Genomic DNA, 23864 nt, shown 5'->3' with positions numbered 1-23864 from the left:
TTTCGGACATATTCAGATACCTCGTTGACAAATTTCGTGGGTCTTCTCCAATTTCTTAAGCCTTTACACTTCAATACTAAGCTTTTTGAAGTAAAAGATATGGCTTCTTACTGTATTATCCACGATTTGTTCATGGAGATGAAGGAGTGGTCCTCCGCCGACAGAGAGTGGTCCTTCGCGATCCAACAGTGGAAATAGGGGTTCTTGATCGCCAGAAGTCTGCCTGTATCGACGGTTCGCGACGAGATTGACTGTAGAGACCGTTTGTTCCTGGAGCTCCGCCTTCGCCCGAGATTGGTAGCGATTGGAAGCCCTTGATCTCTGCTCCGCTCTGATACCACTGGTGCGCAGATCGGACGCAGGTAGCTCACGTAGTGAATTCCCAAAGGTCCCCAAGAACAAAGCACTCTACTTTTTAGCACAAAAATCAATGTAAAAACAAGCACGACATGAGACAAGAGACAAATTGGGTTGAATCTCCCCCATGCCTTGTGTGAGCGCTTCACAAAGCATGTATTTAATATATATTTTCAATCTTTTTGCTCAAAAATAGCCCAATTACAAAAATATACAAGCTTTTAGCTTTTGAGTTTGCTTTCTACCAAAAATAAGAAAATAAAGCTAATGGACGGTGCCCAAAGAGTCTGGCACGCCCAATCTCAATGTCCAAATAAAAATAACATATCCAGGCGCATAAGCGCATACAAAATAATAATAAATAGTCGATGTCTCTATAGACATAATCAAAATATAGGCGTGGCGCCTATCAAAATATAGTCGAAAGGTCGAAAAACCCGCTAGACTCCAATGCTTTCCTCCGCCACTGCTGCTATCTCTACACATCAACTGAAGCATTCACAATCGTTAGTAAAATAACACAATTAAACCGACAAAAGTGAATACCTAGCAGTCTTCAGCTACATAAATAAATCAACTGGTTAGAAATAAATCCTAACCTTAATTTATTACGAGTGCGCACTCTAAACTCATAAACGTTTATTAATTTAATATGCATTTTACGGAATCACCCACTATGGAATCACCCATGTACACACTAAATTAATGAAACGCCCGAAAAGGACAGGCGTCCCCATCAACTTCTCGCACAAAGAATCCTCTTTGCGTATGAGCCCCGGTCATCTAAGTTTACGGAATCCACCGTAAAACCTCACGGAATCCACCGTGGAATATGCCTCCTGGCATCAGTGGTAGGCCATGTGTTTGCAATTCCAATGAATGTAAACCCTACCTTGTGAAGATGCTCTGTGACGAGCAAATGCATGATGCATTTGGTGATGCCACGGGTCCACGCAAGGTTTATGTTATGAAGAGAATTGAGGCTGATCACAGGTCACATCTTAGGTGGTTTATGGAGAAATAAATGATGTTCATTAAGACCGATTCCGTAGCTCGGGAGACTTATGGGCTGATTTACTATGTAGAGAATGTTGGGATGCCAAATTGGGCTGGAATGTTGTATGATAGGTTAATGATAGAGATAAAAGTGCTGAAAACTAAGAAGGTTTTCCACAAATCCCATGTGGGTTGTTTTCTTACATCCCTACATGCACATGCCTTTAAGAAATATCTTGGTTTGACTATCACGTCTTTATTGACTTGGACACGTGAGTTAATGTCTCAAGATGCAATACATGTTGAGGATTTGACAAAGGATACTGATAATGGCAAAGACAGTGATGATGCTTTGGATATTTTTGGTGGTGATGAAGATAGATTGGCTATCTATAAAGATTTATTGCAGGAAGGTTATCATGAGTCTTATGCTAAACAAGTTGCAAAGGATTTTGTCAAAGATCAAGGGAAGTCAATGCATGATGAGAAGATGGAGCATTTGGATGTAGAGGTCATTGAGGATGCATTAAAGTCTGCAGGTACTATGGGGAAAAAGAAGCAAAAGATTGGTAAAATTTGGCTCAGGGGTACATCCAAGATGGATAACCAACCACAATAGGTTTCGACTAGTGCATCTACTACTGTCAAGAAGGCATTGTATAGAGACTTTGAGTTTGCTCATGTGTCTGGTACTCCTTTGGTTTCAGGTGAGCTAGGTGATGATGTTTTTGGGGTTACTAGTATGATTGATGACATGGATATGATGCAAAAAATTATGATTTATTTAGGACATCATGAAAAATATCATTTGGGTAGTGCAACACAGGTTTTGAGGTTGCAGGATCAGTTGACTACTGAGATGAGGAGGGTTGAGGATCTGGCTCAACAGTTTGATCAGAAAGCAGCAGAGTATGATGATCTATTGGTTCAACATCACGAGCAAGTTGTAGCATTGTAGTAGTAGATAGAGCATAACAAAATTTCAATTAGTGTTTTTGAAAGATGGACTGAAGAATTGAAATCTCAATGTTTGGGTAGTATGCAAAATTTTATGGATATGTATGCACAGTTGCAAGTTGAGCATAAACTGTTGATGAATAGGTTTGAGCCTTTGGAAGTGGTTGAGCAGCAAATTTTGCAAAATATAGATGTAGATGTGGATGGGTCTATAGTGCTTAAATCAAAGTTTGATGAAATTCATAATGCTTTGCTTTTGTAAGTAAAGCATTCTTGGGGGAAAAGGTTGTCCAAGCTTTGGATGTTTTAGTGTCCCGTCCATGTGGTATGTTCAAGGATGTGTTTATGGTACGATAGTAGGTTGATATGCATGGAAGTGAAGAGTTGCATATGAAGATATCTTTGCTTGAGAGTAAATGCCATGAATTGGAGATCAAATTGCAAGAGGCTTTGGAGGCTTTAAAAACAGTGAGGATTATGTGGCTACTTTATTGCAAGAAAAGCATTTTCATGCCCATGATGCTAGTGATTTTGTGCAAGAGGTTATGCATGAGGTGCATGAGGAATTCCAGGAGATTAGAGCTGATTTATCTATTGGTCATGAGGGCCAATCTTCTAGAATGCAGATGCCTATGTAATTGTGTCTTAAAATGTCATGGGACAGACTACCTATATGTCAGGGCACTGATTCTAGTATTCAAGGAGTTACTTTCTTGATGTCAATTGTGTGATTCTGCAATACAGAGAGAGGCAGTGCCATGCTCTTATGGCTGCTATAGGCTGTTCTTGATGATTGTGTCATGATGTCCAAGTGTTTGAGTCTCTGATTTGCATTATGGAACCACTAAAACTCTCAATTATGGTAGTTGAAGTCTAGGCAGATGGTATATTTGTGTTTATATTCTCTATTTTCAGGGCAACGATGTGCTATTGTATTCTCTATCTTCTTGTGACGTATGCTCTAAACAATGAGTCGGGTAGCAAGTTGAGCACCTTCCTACTCAATCATGGATGCATATGATTGTGTATCATCATATTTGTCAAACACCCCCTGCTATTTATGTAGGGGGTTAGCTAATAACCTAATGCACTTAGTGTAGGGCCTAAGAAGCCTTATCCTTGGTCAATTTTGTGCTTTAGTAGAGCAACGTCAGGACCAAGAGATTATTTCAACAGTACATTGTGTTAAATGGTAGTAAAATATTTTATTTCATAAGGCCAAGAGGGCCGTCTTTGTCAAGGTCTAATGTTTTACTTCATAAGTCCAAGAGTTCCGTTTTGTTGGTTGTGAAATGTTCTATCTCTTTAGGCCAAGAATGCCATAAGTCTATTTGGTGAAAGTATATTTAATGGTTTTCTGTTTTGGTGGTTGCATCACACAAGTTGGGCAAAGTGCCTAGAGGGAGCCTTTGTTGCATAGGAGTTTGTTGTGGCCATTCCAGGTGGTATCATCACCTTTCTAAGTTTTTGTCTTAAGCTAATAGTGTTATATGTGTATGTGGGGGTTATTTTCTTTTCATTTGTGGGGATTGACAATCAAGGCATTAAGTCCTAGGGTTTTGTTATGTATATCTGGGGGAGATTTGAGTAGTCGTCTACCTCTTGTTAAGACATTGTCAGGCATTAAAGACCTGTGATAGAGGGTAGTCCTTGTGACCCTATCCTTCCTACTTGCTAGGAAGCTATTCTAAGAGTCCCTGCTAGTATGAGGTAGTTAGAGAAGGGTGCCAAAATAACAAAGAATAGCAAGTTTTGAATATATCTAAGGATAAAAGTATAGAGGTGTATAAAAAGGGGTTCTAACCCCTCAATCAAAAAATGAAAAAAAAGGAAGAAAATTCCTATAAGCTGTTTGATTATCACCTTGCGGAGGCTTGGTAGGTTCCTAGGGATAAGTCAGACTGGGGTTGATGCCTTGTCTTCCTAGGGGTAGTAGGTAGCCCAAAAAAAAAAGGAAGGTTGGAGCAAAATAGAAAAGGATTAAGTGTCACTTTGCAAGAGCTTGGTAGGTTCTTGGGTACCAAATCAGGACCTGAGACCGTCAATACCCTATTCTCCTTAGGTCAACTCCCTCCTTTTTACACGCCCGAGTATGGAAACCTTGGGAGACAAATGTGTCACAAAAAAATATGATGACTAGGCTATAGGAGTCCTCACCTAGTAGGAGGTCTTGGTTCTAGTTGTTCTAAGTTTGTCCTAAGTTAGGTAGGTAGTTCAGCCCACCACTAAGATGACCTCTTTGATAGGTTTTTTAGTTAGTTCATGTTCGAGTAGTTAACAACTTGCTCTGGATTTCTGTCAGATTATGTTGGGCCTATCCCTTGTGGATTCTCATGCCTTGATTCTATCACGAGGTAGGGTGAGAGTTGTTCTTGTGCTTTGTTGAGTATATGTTTTGTGGTAGCTCGATGCTTTCTTTGGTTGTTGTTGGGATTTGATGGGTCGAATTGCCCTATCCCATGGTTGTCGATGAGAACGGCTTTTAAAGACCATTTTTGAAGCGGAAAAGAGCATGGGGGGCCATAAAAGACCAAATTTTCATGCAAAATGAAATTGTAGATCAATGATCTGGAGTTTTTGTAGATGGAGTTCAATTCCAAGAATCCAATGCAAGTCTCAATTCATCGATTGAAGCCTGTTTGATCCCCATTTAATCCATGGAAGGTTTTGCATTATGAAGCAACTACACGATCTGAGAGCCAGAAAGTGCATGGTGAGTGCCAAGTTCATAGATTTCGACGTCAGAATTGAGTTGTCCAAAGTAATCTTGAATCCGAGCTCATTTGGCCCCCCAAAAGTAAAAATTTAACTTGCCTACAATGTGAAAACTTGAGGATTGAACTAGATATTTTAATGTTAAGCCTTAATAACTTGACTAAGGGGGCCATAAACACAAAAAAACGTTTTTGGGGAGGAGGGGGCACCATTTTTTCGATGCATCCTTTCATGGACAAAAAATGAGTTTTTTTATCATGGAAATCAGGAGGAATGCCCTGGGTTTTTTTCACCCATTATTACTCTAGAAATCACTGAATTTGATGCATTAAACAAAGAGATCTGTTTTTAGTCTATCTCTCTCCTCCCTCCTCTCTCCTCTTGTGGAATGTTCTTATGGATCAATGTAAAAGAGAGAGGGATGGACTGAGATGGATGTTTTTGATGGAATGATGGTGCTAGAGTGAAGGCGATCATAGATCGGGCTATGGGAGAGTATCAACAATAGCCAAGAATGAGCATCAACAGCCTCCCAACCATGAAATACACATCTCCAAAAGCGTGATTCTATACGTAAGTAATAGATTCATTTGTTTTATGATAGATGTTTGATGGAATTGTTTGGAAATGGTTGCCTTTGATCGATAATGCTAAAATTTATTAGAAATCTTGAAGAAAACTAGAAAATTTAGTCGTATGATGATTTATATCAAAACATGCAAAACTCGTAATTATGCGATTTTCATAGAAATTATAAATTTTGGGGGTTCTGTTGTGATTTAGGGGTTCATATGGATTAGAAATGAATATAAAATCAATCCTTAGTGATTCTGATAAGTATCAACCCATAAATCTGTAATATCAGAATTTTTATCTAAGTAAATGAAGAAAAATAGTGAAAAATAGAAAATTTTAGGTCTTTTTTATAGAAATTTATGGAAAAATATACTATATGTTCGTGGATGTATGACATGGCTGGAGCATGAGGGATAAGCCTCAATTCGGGGTTGTCTTTGTGTTAAAGTATAGTTTTTACTGGTTTTACAAGAAGAACACATAAGAAAATGTCTTCTACACTTATCAACCCATGCATAATCTAAATGGTAGGGAGAAGGAGGGATTTTGAGGGTGATTAGTTGCTGATAACATTCAAAATTTTGATATATTTTCTTTTGCATACCATATAGGATGTTTATAATTTAAGTTTAAAAGAGTCTAGTAGCACGAGGATGCTCGATGTTGACCCTTAAGCAATGCAACATATCCTTCCACAAATGGTCCATAAAGCTGCCACTTACTAAGTGATCTTCATGTGCATTGTCCTCTTCTAGATGATCCTCTCTTCTAATCCTACTGGTGATTATCTTGGTCTTCTTGATATTCATATTATTAATCTTCAGCTTGGTCATTGTTGGCATCTTTGTATTATTTGTCTTGTCCATCATATGGCCCATTGGCCACTTTAGCATCATTATTATCTTGAAGAAAAAAAGAATGCAACATTGCATTTGGTTGATTTCCATTCACATGCTATCCAGGATCAATGGAATAATCCTCCTCATCATGGCATTTTACAAAGTATACTTGGATTACCCCTAGTACAAGGAGGATATAACTCCATAATGATAGTCATTGATATGCTAACAAAAGTTATACACCTTATTCTTGTAAAAACCAATTACAAGGCTTTTGACATCACGAGGCTTTTCATAAAGGAAAGTTTTAGGTTACATGGATTACCCCAAAGAATCATCAATGAGATCACAATTCTCTCTTCACCTCGAACTTTTGGAAGAGTTTGTTCGAGGCTCTAGAAACCTAGCTCTGCTTTAGTACTACTTACCATCCTCAAACCGATGGTCAAACAGAGTGGGCCAACCAAGTTATTGAGGACATACTAAGGGCTTATTATAATAGGGAACCTAGATGGTGGATCCAATACCTACCCTTAGTTGAATTTTCCTACAATGCATCATACCATCAAAGTGTTCAAATGACTCCTTTTCAAGCACTATATGGGTAAGATTGTCTTACACCATTAAATTTTTCCGACCCTACCCTATGGGTAGAAGCATCTAAGCAAATGCTGGAAGAAATGGATTAGTAACAAGTGAAAGCTACAAGGCAAGATATTCAAGCCACCAAAAATTGGCAAAAGGCATATTCCAATCAATGAAGGAAAGAACGCATTTTCAAAGAAGGTGACATGGTTTTCTTACGAGTTTTCCCAAAGAAGCTAAGTCCCAGGTATTGTGGGCCATATAAGGTGCTAAAGTGTCTAGGGCCAAATGCCTATAAGTTGCAACTCCCTAACAACTTGAAAGTACATAATGTATTTCATGTTAGTCTATTGAAAGCATATGTCCCTAGCTGGGACCATGTACCAGACGACCAAAAAATTGTAATGCCCAATCAAGGAATCCTTAAACTTCAATCAGAAAAGATACTTGGCATATGAGAGAAGACTATAAGAAGTAAAACCCTTAGAGAATATCTCATCCAATGGAAAGACTACCCTAAAGAGAATGCCACTTGGATTGACCATGAGTCACTATGTAACCAATATTCCTAGTTTCACTCAAGATGAGGACATCTTGATTCCTCTAAGGGGGAGAGGATGTGATATCTTGACTTTGATTTAAAATCTTCCCCACTTCTTGCATAATGGACTTGAAGAAATCTAAAATCATTAAATAGAAAATATCTCAAGCAAAAAGACTCTAGGATCGTAACTCAACATTCTCCTGGAATAACAAAGACTATAGCCAACCATCACAGAAGAGACCTTGTGAAAAGAGCTAGGTGCCATAAGTCAAATATGACCAATCACATTTAAAACTTAGCAAGGCAAGTAAATCACAAAAGCTTAAGCTTTAAAGCTTAAATCTTTAGAAGAAGAAGAGAAGACATCGATGTTCTCGTTGCCACTCCCCCTTTTTAGAATTAAGAAAACAGTACAATCTTCCCCAAACCAAATTTAGCTCCAGGATTTCAGCAATCACCTCGAGCAATCTTTCCCTCTTTTCAGTTTGACAAAAGGTTGGGGTGAAGCAAGATCATCCGAGAGCCAGGTGAATTAGTCATGGCATCTTTGTGAGCCTCTTTGGACCTCAAACATCAAATTGCTAGCATCAGATTGCATCTTGGAAGCTTCAGATTGCTTATTTTTCCAAGATCCCCTCCATAAAGAGCTCTTCCTTTTAGCCGCAACTCTTCTTCTCTAATTTAGCTATACATAAGAGGCATGGGGAGCCATTGAGGGTAGTGCCAGCAAGAGGGGAGAGGCCCTTCTCTGGATCATAGAACAAGAGGGAGTGGGCAAGAGAAACGTTAGCATGGGAGTTCCTCATTAAGAAGACAAGGAGGATACTCACGAATTCAATTCCTTCATCCCTTCTATCCTATTCACCCTTATGGAATCAAGACTCTTCTTGACTTCTCGAAATTCTTGGTGATTGCCTCCCCCTGTCAATCGAAATTCTCTTAATCTAATTACCCCCAAGCTCCTTCATGGAGTTCTCCTTTTTGCAATCTTTCGATTAAACACCATGGCCTCGAAGAAGACAGCTACGAAGGTCACGGAGGCAGGAGTTGCCAATAACATTGTGGACACAATTACTACAAACAGAATGGAAAGTACAGGGATTATAAAAAAAGGCGCAAATACCATCAACTATGCACCCATCATGGTTCCTTAGGTACTATTTTTCTTAAATAAAATTAGCTATAGGCCTTATCCCATGAACACGTAATAGAAGCTGCATGCGTGAAATAAGATTTTATTTGATTCTTGCACATAATTTCTTTGAGGAGTTCTTAGCCACGAATTCCAAGGGGTAACTTGGGTTTGTACAAGATGAACCTAAATAAGTACAAGGAAGGTACTGTGTCCCTAAAAGATTTAATATTTTTTATTTTTGTGTTGATTAAAAAAAACCTCTTATGGGTAACTACTGATGCTAATCCTCAGTATATCAAAGACCTTGAGATGCAATTGCCAAATGATACTGTTCATAATTAAACTAACCAAGATTTTCTTTTATTGCAAGCAAAGACCCATGAAACTCTATGAGCATTAGTCTCAACTATGAAATTCCTGCTTAAGTTTAGCCCAAAATAATCCCCAAGGAAGAGAAAGTCCAGGAAGACTATTGGAAGGTATTACCACTTAGTTGATTTGTCTCGAAGTTATTTTGCCACTTATGCTAGTTTGTCTCGATATTATTGAATTTTGGAAAGAAAATATTTGTCTTGGAAACAAACCTATTAGAAGTTTAAGTATAATGCATTCGAAAAAAAAATATTTGTGATTGCAAGCTAGGTACTGATCTTTGCAAAAATCATCAGGCTAAAAGATGGATGACTAAGTATAGATTGCCAACTGAGGCAGTATTTTGGTGAGCACAGAATGTTGAGTGAGCTAGTGTTCCTAATGCTGCTAGACCTCCCCAAGGCCAGCATGAATAAAACCTACTCCAAGGGTTTTTTTTGTCTTTTGTTTTGCGTTAGTAAGATTAGACCAATCATGATGGGAAAGGTCTTTCCATAGGAAACTCTAGTATTAAGAGGAGGTGAGGGTACTAGAGGGCTCTGGTTACAAACTCCTTAAGCTCTTACAAACTATCAATTACTTTTTGGTTTCCAGACTGTGTCCAGAATTTCCAATACTAATTAGGGAATGAAACTTGGAGAGAATAATACTTTGAATAGAAAACATTGTGAAAGTTTTTTTTTTGAAAGAAACTATTAAGAAAGAATTGCTTTACTCTATTTTTGTGTCGTGAAAAAAAAGGAGTGTAATGGAGATAATTCAAAGAAGCTATTTTTATATGTTGAACCTAAAGTGGTAGGTAATTGGATAACTAAAACTACTCTCTCGAGGGAAGCAGGAGGATGGAACACTGGTATATCTAGATCTATAGCTGGTGGTCTCGATAAGTTAAGAGCTTTCCTAAGAAAGAATAAAAATTGCACTTGATGGATCATTAGAAACCAGAAAGCATGACTTGCATCACTTTAGAATCCACTAATACTAATTAGTCACTAGTAATAGATTTGACTAGAAAAACTTCAGTTGATCCTCGTGGGAGCGGCCAGATTTCCACTTTGGGGTAGACTCAAGCAAGCCTAGTCATCAAACTACGAGGGTTTTATGAAAATCCTAGACGGCGCTTTCTAGGACATCTCTTGATGGGCTACTAAAAGCATACCCCCGAGAAAATCTCGAGTGCGCACATTACAAGTGGATAGAATTTTGAAGTGGAAACAAAATAGATGATAAGGACATCCATTCTAGATTATAAAAGTAAAAACTAGGCTAGCATAACTCCAAGAAAAGACTCTTGCCAACAATAAATAGCATATTGTCTACTACAGACCCTAATGCATTAAGATTAAGATATCTTTTGATGGGCATATCCAAATTAAGCATATTGTGGTTCAAAAGAAAGCTAATTAGACATGCTTTCAGTCCATATAGGTGTTGTTTCTCTATAATCAAATCCAAATTAAAACTGAGCCAAAATAGTAAGCTATCTACAAAGTGTCTATAGTGGAATAAGGGCTAAAATGGCTAGTTTTCAGCCAAATAAACCTCTAAAAGACAAATTTTTTAATTCCAATATGATTATTGGTCTAATGAAGGAGCCAAAGCCATACCATAATTAGAATAGTGATCTAAAGTAGGAAAATTGTCATCAAACTCATCATCTTAACCACCTGGGTCAAATGGATAGGAAGAAAGATCCCAATAATCATAACCACATTAACACTGTATTAGGGAATTTCCATGCACTTTGGGAACCTAAAATACTTGTAGTATTTGAACACATGGTCAAATATTGTTGTCTTACTTAAAGGTGGAGTATTCCCTAAATGCTATATAAGCTACCTTCCCAAATCCCACTTTCGAATATGGATCAAGATTTAGCCATCTGGTCAAATAGTTATCACTGATTTGAAAATAGGACTTGGAAAATTCCCAAATTCTCTAATATGGTGTTTATTCATGTCCATCATCCATCATATCACAACCATCATGAAATTCATGCACATCCTCATCATCAACATAGGAATCATCATAGTCATTACCCAAGTCTTCATAATCATAATCATATGCATATCATTCTTCTAGTGGTTCGTGTAGACCTTGGTTGAGTGTGAGCTGATGCATATCCTCAACTAATCCATCTTAAGTATGATCAAAGACCTTAGATTCTTCATTTTTAGCTTACTCACGTACTCATATCCTTATGCAAATGGTCCATAAAGCTGCCCACTTACTAAGTGATCTTCATGTGCATTGTCCTCTTCTAGATGATCCTCTCTTCTTCTAGATGATCCTATTGGTGATCATCTTGGTTTTCTTGATATTCATATTATTAATCTTCAACTTGGTCATTGTTGGCATCTTTTTATTATTTGTCTTGTCCATCATATGGCCCATTGGCCACTTTAGCATCATTATTATCTTAAAGAAACAAAGAATGCAACATTGCATTTGGTTGATTTCCATTGATATGCTATCCAAGATCAATGGAATAATCCTCCTCATCATGGCATTGTACAAAGCATACTTGCTTCCCATGATTTAATTTTGTATATTTAGACATGTAACTAGCATTAGAATGCTCCAAGAAGTGACCACACCTTGTAGAGAAGGACAATTTTTACCCTCAAAGGTTGCTGCACTAAGTGGCAATCACTACAGGCTTTTTTTTTTTCAATTCAACATGCTTCAGCAAAAGATTTATTTCCATATCCACAAAAATGTGAATATCCTTATGATAGATAGAAAGAGTCAAGATGAATGTATCATATTCTTTTTTCTTAATAGAGCATTTCCTTAGAAGTTGGACCAATGAAAGAATATCTACATCCACAATTTTTCATGCTAGATATCCTTTTAATAAAGCCCATGTCCACTTCTTAACCAATGGAGGTGTAGAAACTATCATAGCCCATTGATTTGCAACAATCCCTAAAATGAGAGTGGAAAGCAACACTAATGCATATTGTGACTACTACTGAGATGACTCCCAATTTCACACATTGATAAAGTTTCCTTGTCCTTGCATGACGATTAGACAAAGTCTATCAAATGTATCACATGCCACTGCAAAAATACTTCAATGGTGCCAAATAATTTTCTTGAACCTCCATATTATCCAAAATTAGTAGTCCCAACAACACTTCTTTGGCTTCTACATTGCGTATACATGTTTGTAAAACACTCCTACCATAGATATTGATAAGAATTTGCATAAAAACTTGCTTAACCAACTAAGAAGCATGAGGTTTTAACTTAGGGATAATTACTTGCGCAATCAAACTTACATCTACCACCTCTATTTCCATTTTAGAATCTTCATAATTCATGAATCCATGTGCCACATTATCCATTATCTCTACCAAAGGGATATCCATTCTAGCAAAACTAGTATGTCTAGTAAGACTTATAATACTACATTTCCTTACTTGTGGAGAGTGTGGTCTTGTAGTATACCTACTATTAGTAAACCATCTATACTTTTGACTAAGAGCTTTGATCAATGAAGTTCTTAATTTGAATCAAAGCTAACATTGCATCTTTGATGAAATCATTTAACAGTTAATTTTGGATTAAGGTAGAAAAAGATATAATAGCCCAAAGTTGACTGATTGAAACTATCGAGAGTAGCCTATCCTATCTGAATGAACCTATAAGAGGCCTATGAATCCAACTTTGACCCTATTTGACCGTGTAGAATCACTAATAGAGCTAGGGGAACTTCTTAGGATATTGAGACACCAATTTATGATCTCTAAGAAACGATCAAATGCCCATCTTAATGACTACATTGAATCATGAGTATTGTCTTGAAATCACTGTATGGATTGAATCACTGCCAAGATAAATTAACCATTCTTAACATAAACATTTGCATTTCCAACATGATCATTTTCAACACCAACATGAGCATCACCTTATCCTCACTACCAACATAAGCAAGACATTGCATCATAAGCATAGATATAGCTATGAACCCATTGCCATAGACATACTAGAATAAGCATTTGAATGTCTTCATGAAGAATTCCATGCCATCAAAATATGCCATCAACATAACCAATGTACAAATCTCTTTACCAAGAGGATAGAATCAATATATCAATGATTTGACATAGTCCATAAACCTCTTTAGCTCTGAAACATTACTCATATAGAGATTTTCCCAAATATTCTTTAGAAGCGTAAACATTTGATTAGAAGCTTCAAGATTACTTAGGAGGAGTCCACATATAAGAATAAAGCTATAAGATTTCTCTAGTATCAAGAATTTATAAGGTTTCTTACAATCTCCAATTATCCAAGAGCTCAATCTTGAAGAAGGTCAGTGTAGAAGGAAGAAATAATCAATATCTAGCCCATAAGGACTTCTTGTTATCCAATAGCCCTCAAACCTTGTCAGTACACTCTATTATTGATGCTCTGTCACTATAAGAATGCTTAATGACCAAGCACTAATGCATCCTTGTTGAATCTTAAGCTTCAAAGAGTGGATATGGATGCCCTATAAGAATATTCAAAATGTGACTTCAATCCTTCAAATTTTGGCCCCTTAATGCTTCAACCATCAAACATAGCTGTGCAAAAGTGAACTTGAGACCAAAAGAGGCAAAACCCCTCTAGTTTGGAAGAGCTTTTATAAAAAATCCATGACTATCTTGATCATTATAGAAACAAAAGAACTTCAATATTGCTTCAAAGAAAGGTAGAGAGTGTTCATCATGACAAATGGAAGCTTGTCATGGCTCAAAGTAGTGTAGAGACCATTTGCCCCATCAATCATCCAAGTAATCAATAAATGTGAATGACATTTATTGATGTCTAGATTTGATCATGAAAGAATATTCACAAAAATTTCTTATTCAAACAAGGAAGAGGTAAAAAAGAGAAATAATATAGCTCCTTAGTTCTTAAAGACTATTAGCCCCCCTCAAGGAAGCATAGACATGATTGGAGCTTCTCAAATAATCCATGCCTTTAGCATGGATTGTTGGGACAAATAGCGCAAGGTTTTCTTGAAGAGATACAAGAAATATCTATTGCAAAAGTAGCAAAGAAAGGCTTCTACTAACTCCTTGAGTGGTGAAGAGTCTAGCTATAGGGTTCATTGATGGAGCAATGGCCATGGCTGAGATATTTGAGGTTATGAGCATCCATGGAAGCTTGTAGGTAGCTTGGAGAATAAAAGAAAAAGCTTGTTTATAAGAAGTAGTGAGGATGCAGCCTTCTCTAAAGCTTGTGATCCTACTTTACCTCAAGACACTTCCAAAAATGGTAGAAATTTGACCATGATCTGCTATTTTTTTGTGATTTTCTTCTGACTTGTCCAAGAATTCATGTTTTCTTGGCTTGAAAGTGATACCAGGAGGCATATTCCACAATGGATTCTGTGAGGTTTTGCGGTGGATTCCGTAAAATTATATTTGTTGCCAGGGCTCATACACAAGGAAGATTCCTTGTGCAAAAAGTCGATGGGCACACCTGTCCTTTTCGGGCGTCTTGTTAATTTAATGTGCAAGTGGGTGATTCCATAGCGGGTGGTTCCGCAAAACATGTATTTAAATTAATGGGCATTTATGAGTTTAGAGTGCGTACTCGTAATAAATTAAGGTTAGGATTGAGTTCTAATCAATTTATTTATTTTGTAGCTGAAGACTGCTAGGTATTCACTTTTTTCGATTTAATTTTATTATTTTCTAACAATTGTGAATGCTTCAGTTGATGTGTAGAGCAGGCAACGGTGGCGTTGGGAAGCACTGGGCGATAGCGTGTATTCAAGTTATTTAGAAGAAATTATCATTTTGATGGGCACACATCTTAGGCATGGCGCCAATATTCATTTTGACACACTTATTTATTGAAGCACCTGATATTTATTTATTATTTTGTATGCGCATGGGCGCACGATTTAAATATTTGTTATTGGACATTGTATTTGGACACAGCTTGACTCTTTGGGCACCCAATCACTTTGATTCTTTAATGGGACAAAAGCAAACACAAAAAAGCTAAAGCGTGCTAATTGTAAATTGGGCTATTTTTTTTAGCTTGGAGATGAATAATATATCAAATACATGCTTTGTGGAGTGCTCACACAAGGCACGGGGAGAGATTGTACCCAATTGGTCATTTGCTTTATGTCGTGCAAGTCTTCTCTCTTGTTTTTTGTGCAAAAGTAGAGTTCTTTTGTTCTTGGGGACCTTTCGGCGCTCGCTACACACACATACAACATTTGATTTGTGCACTTCTAAACATTATCGTCAACAACAAATTCTTTAATGTCATCATCATCATGAAAAGTGATGATGTTGTGTCTAGGCAAGTGTATTTACAAGTGCTAAACATCAGGTTTCTCATTATGGAATTTGTAGTTGCAAATACTCCAACATGCCTCAGAAGAGGAAACATACCACGCTTTGAGATACATCTAGATCTCATCAACACAACATTTTCACCACTACTGTAGCCATTTGGGCCATCTAACAAATTCTTTGGAATGACATGGAACTTGACAATAGCAAGATCATGTCCCTTCTTATATACATACCTATAAAGATATTTCACAATAGATATGGTGGAGAAAACCTCCATATTGATATGGGCATTGGTATCAAAGTGAAGCTGAGATCGAGGGCTTCCAATCGCTTACCATCTTAGGCGAAGGCGGAGCTCCTGGAATGATCGAGCTCTCTAGAGTCAGTCTCGCAGAAATCCGTCAATACCAGCGTGTTCCTGGCAATGAAGAACCCCCTGCTACGTTGTTGGATCGCGAAGGACCGGCCTCTACAAGCGGAGGACCACTCGAAAAGTTCCTTTGCAAAATGTTTTTTCTTAGAGAGAAGCAGATAAGTAACTTTTATTAAGTTTGATTAGAAAGCTTAATAAGCTTTCTAAAAAGCTTAAAACTCCACAATTTCAATCGTTTGCAACGAAAGGACATTCTGAACGGTGCCGAATCAGTCCACGACGTCCTCTTGTACTAAAAAATGCCAATGATTCTTTTAAATTATTAATTCCTAAAGACTAAAGCTTCTAAGCTTTACACAAAGGCTTTGATTCTATTTTCAGTCCCTCCCATAGTGGCTGTTCACATACAGTTAGTCCTGAAAGGGTTTTGACTTCCATCGAAGCCCCTGTTCACACCCGTGGGACTGACAGAGTTCAATTCCCGTAAACAGATTACTATACACAGTCTGCACACATGAATATCCTTTTGGAAGACGACCGTGATATCAAATTCAGCATCCGCAAAGAAGAAATACTGCAAAAAGCCATTAAAAAAAGAAGAAGAAATAAGCCTTGTAAACCCAATTTTGAGCTACACTCATCCCGCTAACAAGATTTCGAGTGTGTGAGGTCTTTTGGAATTTTGTAGGATGTCCGATCAAACCGTGGAAGATTTTATGGCCGAAGGTGATTTACCGGAACCAATGATGGAGCAAAAACTCGATTTGATTATGATGCAACTTCAAGAGAAACGAAGAGCAGTCAAACTTTGCAAGCTCAATTGGCCAATCTGCAACGATCTACCGCTGACCAAAATGGACCGCAATCTGAAGATCTTATATGACGTACGATCGATGCAACACTTGAAGCGCAATCTATTCGGAAAGAAACAAAGATAGGTAAAAGAAATTTCAAATTTCGTACTTTCAATGGGTCACGCGATGGAAAGACTGTACTTGCTTTTATCAATCAATTTGATGATTATTTCATGAAGAATAGTATGCTAAGAAAGACAAAATTAAGTGTGTCACTAATCATCTAGTGGACAGAGCATCCCTATGGTGGACTATTGTACGCAAAAGCATTGATTGTCGTACTACTTGGGAGACTTTCCAAAAGAAATTTTTGCAGAATTTGCTTCCACCCCAATTCCACGAAAAAGCAATCAAATAATGGGATCTTCTGCAATAGAGGGATCGTCTGCCTATTTCATAATATATCGAGCATTTTTGGAATGCTTTATTGCAACTACGAATACTCGAAGATGTACCTGAGGCAACCCATAAACGCAAGTTTATGTGTTTGGCTTTCTTGGACATTTTTATGCGGAGGTGAACATGCTCAAGCCAACAACTCTCAAAGATGCAATTTCCTTGGCCTATGACACTGAAGACAAAATTCGAGGACGAGAGAAGCGACCACAACAATTTCAAACTAATGGTAACTTTGGTTCAAAACAATTCAATTCAAATTTTCAAAGATTCAATCAAAACCATTTCCTTCCATCTTCATTCCGTAAATCTTGGACATGACCTCCTGCATTACCATCAAACACAAATCCAAACCCTAAGACATCTTTCCAGCCAAATCCCAACATTCCTAAACTTCCAGCTATTACCAATAATGTGTCTAAAGCCAAACCCATAGTCTATTACAAATGTCATCAACCTGGACATCTAGCGGCGAATTGTCAATCCAAAAAGCCGACTGTACACATCAATTATTTGGAAGGGACAGAATATGAAGAACATGAAGAAATACCAGATTTCACGAAAGACGATGACGATATCGATACTACTTCAGATACTTTACCAGGTATGCCAAATCCCCATTCTTTATTAACAATGAAATGTCTTGTGCATGGTAAAGAAAAGACTATTTTACATGATGATGGGAGCACACACAATTTTATCTCTGCAAATTGGTCAAAGAATTGAATTTACATACTGTTTCTACTCATTATCGCATCAAGACCGCATTCTTAGGCACTAGATACAATGGAACACAAGAAGTGCATGAGTTAGAAATTAAAATTGGTGATTATGTTGAACGTAGAAATTTCTTAGTTGTGCATTTACAATCTAGTGGCATTATCTTAGGAATACCTTGGCGTCATCAGTATAATCCCGATATAGATTATTCCACACATTCAATGAAGATTCATTCTAATTGAAAACAAATCACATTGCATGGTATGTACACTTTTGATAATTTTTCATTGCTTAGTCATACACAGGCTAAACGTGCATTACGAAAAGGTAGCAAATACTACTTAATATGGGTGAATGAAATTGAAGCTAAAGAAAATCAGATGCATCCTAGGCATGCACAATTTCTTTCACAATTTCAAGATTGTTTTGCTACTGACTTACCACATAGCTTACCACCTATACGTCCCAAAGATCACAAAATAGACCTAATTCCTTGATCACAACCACCATGTAAAGCACCATATAGACATAACCAAATTGAAGAGAAAGAAATTCAAGCCCAAGTTGAAGAATTGTTAACCCGAGGACTCATTACACCTAGTAGTTCTCCATTTGGTGCACTTGTCCTATTAGTGAAGAAGAAAAACAATACCTATAGGATATGCATTGATTATCGTGCCCTAAATAAGATCACCATTAAGAATAGATATCCGATTCCTAGGGTAGATGATATTATGGATAAACTACAAGGATCTGCAATATTTAGCAAGATAGACCTTAAATCTGGATACCATCAAGTACGATTGGACACATCTGATATATTCAAAACTGCATTTAGAACACAATTTGAACACTATGAATTCCTTGTTATGCCTTTTGGTTTAACTAATGCACCAGCCACATTCAGTCGTATGATGAATCACATATTTTTGAAGCATCAACATTGTGTCATTGTTTTCTTTGATGACATATTGGTTTTCAGTAAGAATGAAAACTAGCATTATGAACATTTATATTTGGTTTTCAAATTATTGAAAGATAATCAATTATATGCTAATCCTAAAAAGAGTGATTTTTTTCAAACACAAATTGAATACCTTGGACATATTGTTTTATCTGAAGGTATTAAAGTTGACCCTAAAAAGATAGAAGCAAATTTGAATTGGCCCGTACCTAAAAATTTGCACGAATTACATTCTTTCTTAGGTCTTGCTAGCTTTTACAGAAAATTTGTGAGAATTTTTTCATTGCTTGCATTACCTTTGACAAAATTATTAAAGAAATGCATTCTGTATCATTGGTCCGACAATCAACAAAAGTCCTTTGATTTACTGAAACATGCTTTAACTCATGCTCTTGTATTGCAAGTACTTGAATTCAATAGACCATTTTTCCTAGTAGTCACTGATGCTAGTGGATCTAGAATAGGAGTAGTTCTTATGCAAGATTCCCATCCCATAGCCTACTGTAGCTGCAAACTTAAACCCTCTGAACTTAAGTATTCTACTTATGATAAGAAATTGCTAGTTGTAGTACAAGCTTTACGTCAATGGAAACACTATTTAATGGGATCTGAATTCATCATCAAAACTGACCAACAAAGCATTAAACATCTCCTTAGTCAAGCATAAATATCTGACTGACACATTAAATGGGCTGCTTTTATTCAAATTTTTCATCCACTCATACAATATCAACTCGGAAAAGAGAATGTTATTGCCGATGCTTTAAGTAGAAGACCAACTATTCATAATATCTCTATGATATCTTTTGACTCTCTTCTCCCTATGAAAGATACCTATGACCAAGACCCTAGTTTTCAAGTTGATTGGCATAAATTAGTAGCAAATAATTGGATTCCCATTGATTCATTGTCTTATGCTAATGGATTTATGTTCTATGAAAAACGATTATGTGTAACTGTTCCATTTCGATCATTTGTTTTGCACGAAATTCATTGTCCCCCATACTAAGGCCATAGAGGAATTATTTCTACTTTGCGTACACTAATTGAAGATTTTTATTGGCCACACATGGAATTTGATGTATCTAACTTTGTATCTGACTGTTTAATTTGCCAAAGAGTTAAACCACACCATGGTAAACAATATGGTTTATTAATGACTTTACCAATTCCAGAACGACCATGGGAACAGATCTCAATGGATTTTATCACTGGTTTGCCTAACACTAAAAATAATCATGATATGATTTGGACTATTGTTGATAGGTTTAGCAAACAAGCATATTTCATTCCATGCAAGAAAACGTTAACTGTATCTCAAGCTGCTTAATTGTTCTTGAAAATTGTTTTCACTAATCATGGTTTGCCAAAAGTTATTATTTCTGATCGTGATTCTAGATTCTATAATAATTTTTGGATTATTTTGTTTGCTAATTTAGGAACAAAGATTAATTTTTCATCTGCATTTCATCTGCTAATTTAGGAACAAATGGGCAAATCGAAGCTACTAACAGTACCATTTTAGATCTTTTGCGTGCATACACAATTTCAAAACCACAAACATGGGATACACATTTACATTTACTTCAGTTTGCATACAATAACACACCACATACAGCTACACAGAAAGTACCATTTGAAATTATTTATGGATATAGATTGCCTACACCTATTACATCATTGTCAAATAAAGTTCAAGCTGCTGATGATATTGCTAATATGCATGCTACTATTTTTTATGAAGTTAAAGATATGATTGCGAAAGCCCAGCAATTATACACAAAACAAGCCAACAAGAAAATAAAAGCTATGAGTTTCAAAGTTAATGATTATGTTTGGTTACGTATTGAAAAGTGAAGATTACAAAGTGTTGACAAACACCTTGTTGTAAAGTTAGCCCCTAGATTTTATGGACCTTTCAAGATCATTCACAAAATCAATGATAATGCATTTAAACTAGAATTACCACAACATTGGAAAATCCACAACACTTTTCATATTAGTTTATTACGACCTTTTAGAGGCCAATTACCTGTACATTCTCTCTATGAAAACCCTCCTTTGCTAGAAGAAGAAACTCAAATCCTTGAACCTGAAACTATTCTAGATACTGAGTTTATGACCACTAGAACTGGTCGTAGATATTCTAGATATTTGGTTAAGTTTAAAAATCATCCTGTTGAAGAGGCCCAATGGATGCATGCTCGAGACCTAAGTGCTTACCCTTCACTGCTGGCTCCACATTGAGCTAATAGCAATTGAGGACAATTGCTATCCCACCCTGGGGGTATGATACCAGGAGGCATATTCCACAATGGATTCCGTGAGGTTTTGTAGTGGATTTCGTAAAATTATATTTGTTGCCGAGCTCATACACAAGGTGGATTCCTTGTGCCAAAAGTCGATGGGGATGCCTATCATTTTCAAGTGTCTTGTTAATTTAATGTGCAAGTGGGTGATTCCATAGCGGGTGATTCCGCAAAATAAATATTTAAATGAATGGAAATTTATGAGTTTAGAGTGCGCACTCGTAATAAATTAAGGTTAGGATTGAGTTCTAACCAATTTATTTATTTTGTAGCTGAAGATTGCTAGGTATTCACTTTTTTCGGTTTAATTTTATTATTTTCTAAAAATTGTGAATGCTTTAGTTGATGTGTAGAGCAGGCAGCGGTGGCATTGGGAAGCACAGGGCGATAGCGTGTATTCAAGTTATTTAGAAGAAATTATCATTTTGATGGGTGCGCATCTTAGACGTGGCCCCAATATTTATTTACACGTGCTTATTTAGTGAAGCGCCTGATATTTATTTATTATTTTGTATGCGCATGGCCACATGATTTAAATATTTGTTATTGGACATTGTATTTGGGCACAGCTCGACTCTTTGGGCGCCCAATCGCTTTAATTATTTCATGGGACAAAAGCAAATACAAAAGGATAAAACATACTAATTGTAAATTGGGCTATTTTTTTGAGCTTGGAGATGAATAATATATCAAATACATGCTTTGTGGAGCGGTCACACAAGATGTGGGGGGAGGTTGTACCCCATTGGTCTTTTGCTTCATGTCATGCAAGTATTCTCTCTTGTTTTTCGTGCAAAAGTAGAGTTCTTTTGTTCTTGGGGACCTTCTAGCACTCGCTACACATGCATACAACATCCAATCTGTGCACCAGAAAGTCCATTGGTTAATGTGTTGCTCCTTATAAAGACTTTACCATGTATACTTGACTATCACAAATTATTAGACTCAAGAAATAGAAAGATTTAGTTGAAATATAACAAGATTGGGACCAAAGAACCATACTTTGATATCAGTTGTCATGAAGTGAACTAGAAGAGAGAAGAATAGGAGAGAGAAAGATTATTAAATTAGAGAAAGACCACAAAAAGAGAGAGAATGAATGAAGAGGTGTGAGAAACACTAGAAGAAAGAGAAGCACATAAAAGGAAAGAAGATGATAGCCATGAAAGTTGTGAAGAGAGAGATGAAGCAAGAAAAGACCTGTACTATGTCAAAACTAGTACAAAATGATTAGTAACTTTATCTTTTATACATATCCCTATGTACCCTATTTCCCATCCCTTATACTTTAATGCCCACAAAGTAATGTTTTTAGAAAAGGTAGCAACCATTCAAGTTTCTAGTTATGCTTTCTAACATTCTACTCTTATGCTTTTGTAGCAAAACAAATCATTATCAAATCCATAGAGACAAAAAATTTTGCATTATAGAGGAAAGATGCTCAAGGAGGAAGAGGATGTAAAGGGTATTAGAAGCTAGCTAGCTCTATGTATCTTTGGCTATTCACATTTTGTAAGCATTTACAATTGTATTTTGTATTCTTTGAAGCTATATTTGAAAAGGCCAATTGTATAACTTCTAAAGTGCATTGCTTTTTGTTACTTCTCGACCATGTCTTATGATACAAAAGTAATATGTACATACTTGATAATGGGATTTTTTAATTCCTTGGATACTGTAAGTTGCTAAAGACCCATGCTCTTCCAAAAAATAAGACCCATGAATAATAAGAATGTATTGCAACATATAAAAAGCATGTTAGATTATATCATTTAAACTTTTATTTCAAAAATGCAGGGATTGAATTATTTATCTATCTTAACAAATAGAAAGTAATATCCTTTTCTCCCCACACTTTCTTTATTTTTTGAATAAGATTTGTAATTGAAGATCTATACTCTTCTAGATACCAAAATGACATTTGTTATCTTGCATGAGCACTTTCAAAAATGTATCAAGATATATCCAAACCTCCATTCACATAAATGCAACTCAGGGTGTGCTTGGTCACATTTGTCATGATTTCATATAACTCTCTCCAAAAGTCCCATACCAATTTTCCATCATGATTTTCCTAGAAATATTCTGGCCTTTGCACCTCCTATAGAAACATCTACTATGATATCTATTATTTTTTGTAAAGCTATTGAGTCTTTTCTCAGCTTAATTGAAAATGCATAATCAATATGCAATCTAAGAAGCATATCAATTATTCTAATATTTGCATGAAATTTCCAAATATGAATATTTATAAGAGAGATTGAAAGAATAGGATCCCATGTGCCCTCCTTATTTTTGAATTTTCCTAAATCTATAAACTCTCTAGTTGGGACCCTTCTAGCTAGTTGTAAATTGCTACAATCTTTAGATTCCATGCTTTCCATGCAATAAATATAACGATATCTTGCATTGGTCCCATTGCATATTGCAATTATACATTTTATAGTCTTTAAATTAGCATTGATATGACATTCTACATTGAAACTACCAACCCCATCAACTATTAATGTTTCTTCTTTACCTTGATACTTAATAACATTAGGAATATCTATGTGAGAGAATAACTATTTCAAGGTTTGATGAATTTCAACTAGTACTTCAATTTCACCAATCCCCACTAAATTTCCATCTCAAACGGAATCTCAGGATGTTGTTCTTGCCCCTTGTTCTTACTATATTCTAGTGTCCTATCCATGATACAAATGCTGACTCTTGTCATTTTTTATCCTTTATGAATTCATTCTTTGTCTAGCTTTAGCACAAACTTTAAAATATTGCCACATTCTTGTACAATAAATTTATACAGACCATTGTAATTTACACTCTTTTAATATCAATCCAAATATTATGAAATGTGTTGT

Source organism: Lygodium microphyllum, chromosome 11 (genome assembly GCF_053477565.2).
Source record: "Lygodium microphyllum isolate KBCC chromosome 11, Lygodium_microphyllum_v1.1.10, whole genome shotgun sequence".
Classification (NCBI taxonomy): domain Eukaryota; kingdom Viridiplantae; phylum Streptophyta; class Polypodiopsida; order Schizaeales; family Lygodiaceae; genus Lygodium; species Lygodium microphyllum.
The sequence above is the reverse complement of the archived record's forward strand: the minus strand, read 5'-3'. Positions refer to the sequence as shown.